The sequence below is a fragment of the Arachis ipaensis genome, chromosome B4 (assembly GCF_059453495.1).
Source record: "Arachis ipaensis isolate K30076 ecotype BB chromosome B4, ASM5945349v1, whole genome shotgun sequence".
NCBI lineage: Eukaryota > Viridiplantae > Streptophyta > Magnoliopsida > Fabales > Fabaceae > Arachis > Arachis ipaensis.
Window position 1 is genome coordinate 123,837,755 of NC_142439.1, and position 3,662 is coordinate 123,841,416.

Sequence of the window (3,662 nt, forward strand, 5' to 3'; positions counted from 1 at the left end):
ACTTCCTCTATAAAACTCTGATTTTCTCAATCTTTAATCCGTTTTTAAAGCTCTTATAATTATCTTCAATTTGAAATAAAGTTCACTCAAATCCAAAATCTGAGGCTCAAGTTATGGTTCGTTGAATTTGGTCAAAAATCTATTTTTACCAAAAAGTTCAAAACCACCATTTTTCCAAATCTTCAATTTCAAACCAATGATTCACAATCCCAAAACAGCCCCAAAACTCTATTCAACACCTTTCATTCATTTCACAACATACCACCACCCAATTTATTCAATTATTCAACAATTTCATATATGTACCTCAATAATTCCTCAACCAAAATCAACAACAATCATCCAACTTACTGATAATTATCTCATTTCGGCCTCCGGCCTAATTTCATACTAATTGTCATCATACCTCATAATTCCACCGAATTCATATACACATATCAAATCTCAAATCAATTGCACACATATAAACATTTATTCACTAATCACATCAACAACCAAATTCAATCCAAGCTTATCCTATGGTCAATTAGCCTAAGTTTTCACCAGTGGCGGAGCTTGAACCAAAATTTGGGGGGGGGGACGGAAATTTAACATAAAAATTTAATAATAATATTTATATCAAAATAAAATTTATAAATATAATTATTCTTTAAGTTTGTATAATTCTACAGATAAAAAATATAAAATAGTTTATAATGGTACTCTTCGAGTTTTTAATGACTTAAAATCTTCAATAATTGAGTCAGAACTAAACTTTTCAGCAATTTCTTTTTCAATGTAAATAACCAAACTATCCGCAAGAAAGTCGTCCTCCATCTTGTTTCTTAACCTTGTCTTTATTATTTTCATTGCTGAAAATGATCGCTCTGTAGTAGCTGTAGAAACTGGAAGAGTTAATATCAGACGAATCAATCTATCAATCAAGTAATACACTTTTGACTTTTTTGTTTCTGCTAAACATCTACACAGTTCATGAATAGTTGACAAATTCTTCATTTCTGGATGCTGACGAACATCAAGAATAAAATGCTGAAGCTGAAAAGGCAAATTAATCTTCTCTTGTTCAGTAAAGTCTTCGGGATAGTAGCTATCAACAAGAGTAGAAATCTTAGCAATGTCAAAATTTTTGTAAGCATCCTTAGGCTTGAGGGTAGAGCTCAGACTTAGTAGATCCATTGCTTGATCATTAAATCTGCTATTTAACTCTTGTAATTGCTTATCAATTGTGACTAAAAATATCTCCACTCTAAAATAATGCTCAACTGTAATATGATCTTTTTGGTGACGCGAGCGTCCTTGCCTTGCAACATAAGAAGCAGTTAAATCAGGAATTAGAATATCATGTTGCTCACAAAATGATTTCACATTTTTTAATAATTCCTCCCATCTGTCATCTCTCATGCTTTGGATAAGTGTTTTTGTAGAATGAACTAGTTGCACAGCATTAACTATGTCTTGAGACTGCTTTTGTAAAGCTTGACAAAGAATATCAGTTATTCCCATCATATCTTTCATCAAATGCAAGATCAATACAAACTCAAATGAGGTCAGGGTATTGTAAGCACTATCTGCAACACCACGCTGAGAATAAGTTGATCCATCAACAATAATCTTTTGTAAAACAGTCAACGTTGCACCATAAATATTTATCAAACTGCAAACAGAAGAGAAATGAGAACTCCATCAAGTATCACCTGCTCGTTTCAAAGTACCAATTTGATTTGCCCCTTTACCAGTTTCAAGTTCATCAATCTCTAATAAATGGACAATTTCATCTGTCTTAGCAGCATGTAACTCATCATGTCACTTACTAGAAGAACAAATGATGTTGACGATGAAAGTCAATTTTGAAAAAAACTGATGCACAGGAATAACTTCTCTTGATGCAGTAACTAATGCAAGTTGTAATCGGTGAGCAAAACAGTGGATATAGTAAGCATAAGGACAATCTTTTAAGAATAATGCTTGTAACCCATTCCATTCTCCTCTCATGTTGCTGGCGCCATCATATCCTTGACCACGAATATTAGAGACATCAAGACCATGTCGAGAAAGAATGCCGCACAATTCTTGTTTTAGAGTTAATGATGTAGTATCTTTGACATGTACAAGATCAAGAAAACGCTCTTGAATAAAACCATGTATATCAACAAATCTCAAAACAAGTGCCATTTGTTCTCTTTTGGATTCATCACGAGCTTCATCTACTACAATGCAAAACTTGGAATCTCCAATTTCTTCACAAATATGCTTTCTCATCTTGTTTGAGAGTATATGCAAGATTTCTTTTTGAATTTGATGTGAAGTATATTTAGCATTATATGGAGCCTTTTCTAACACAGTTCTTGCAACTTCATCATTGTAAGATGCTATGAGTTTTATCATTTCAAGAAAATTACCTCAATTTTTTGATTCTGGAGTCTCATCATGGCCTCTGAAAGCACAAGCTTGAAATGTAAGCCAACGAGTTGCATCAATGGAGGATTTTAGACGCAATCGATTCTTTTGAATTTCCTCAGAAGTATGATCCTCAATTACATTTTGGATGTGACTTGCCTGATTCAATAAATCTAGACATGCTCCAACTGCATTATTGTGTGGTGAGCAAGGATCTCCAATATGTTTAAGAAAAGCACAATTCTTTCCATCATTAACTTTTTTCCAATTTCTAAACCCTTTACTAATAAAAATATCTGACCCATTACGTCCACTGGGTTTTTTGCTAACCAAATAACAAAATAAACAATATGCAGCATCTTCAGAAGGTGAATACTCTAACCATGAAGGAAAAATACCAAACCAAGCATATTGAAATCGTCTTGGATGCTTCGTACCAGATAGAGGATAATTGTCAAGATGCTTTTGATATGGACCCCATTTAAGATAAGCTCGTCTAACCTCATCTCTCTGGTTTGGGTGATATTGCCAAATTTGAAGCCGTTTTCCAGGGTCTCGTTCCAAAGAATTAAGATCAAACTCATCAGATGCAACTCTTTGAACTTTTGAAGGTTGTATCTCACTTTCTTCGTGATTCATTATAGTAGAAGAACTATCTATAGGTGTTGATATTGTAGAAGTTATATGTTCCCCTTCTTGAATATTAGCCTTCCTCTTAAAAAATGCATCAATTCTTTGATTTTTCATCATTATTTTGTATCAAAATTTGAATATATATTCTGTAAAATATGTAAAAAAAAGTTAGAAGGATAAATATTAAAATTTATAATATTTATTGAATTTTTTTTATGAATTTATCAAAATACAATAATATCAATACTTATTAAATATTATAATATTTTTATCATATAAAAAATTAAATTAAATAAATAGTAAAATATAAAATAATATTAAATTAAATAAATAAAAAATACCTAATTTTTTATATTTGAACTCAAAGATAAAAGGAGTGTTGTTTGTTGAATAGAGAAGCAAAACAAAGCCAATAGCTAGCGTGTTTCACTGTTTTGAGAAGCAAAGGCAGTAGCAGTAGCGTTTTTGAGAAGCAAAGGCAGTAGCAGTAGCGTGTTTTGAGAAGCAAAGGTTATCTTTTGTGTTTTTATAGTTATCTTTTTTTATTTGATTTGATTATTAGATATCTTTTATTTTATTAGATGATCTTTTTTTATTTGATTTGATTATTAGATGATTTTTGTTATTCTTAT

General features: G+C 31.4%; 1 pseudogene; it reads right to left on the reverse strand.

The window, feature by feature from the left end:
- Window positions 1-690: 690 nt before the first annotated feature.
- On the reverse strand, window positions 691-3,144 carry LOC107610907 (uncharacterized; annotated as a pseudogene).
- Window positions 3,145-3,662: the final 518 nt, after the last annotated feature.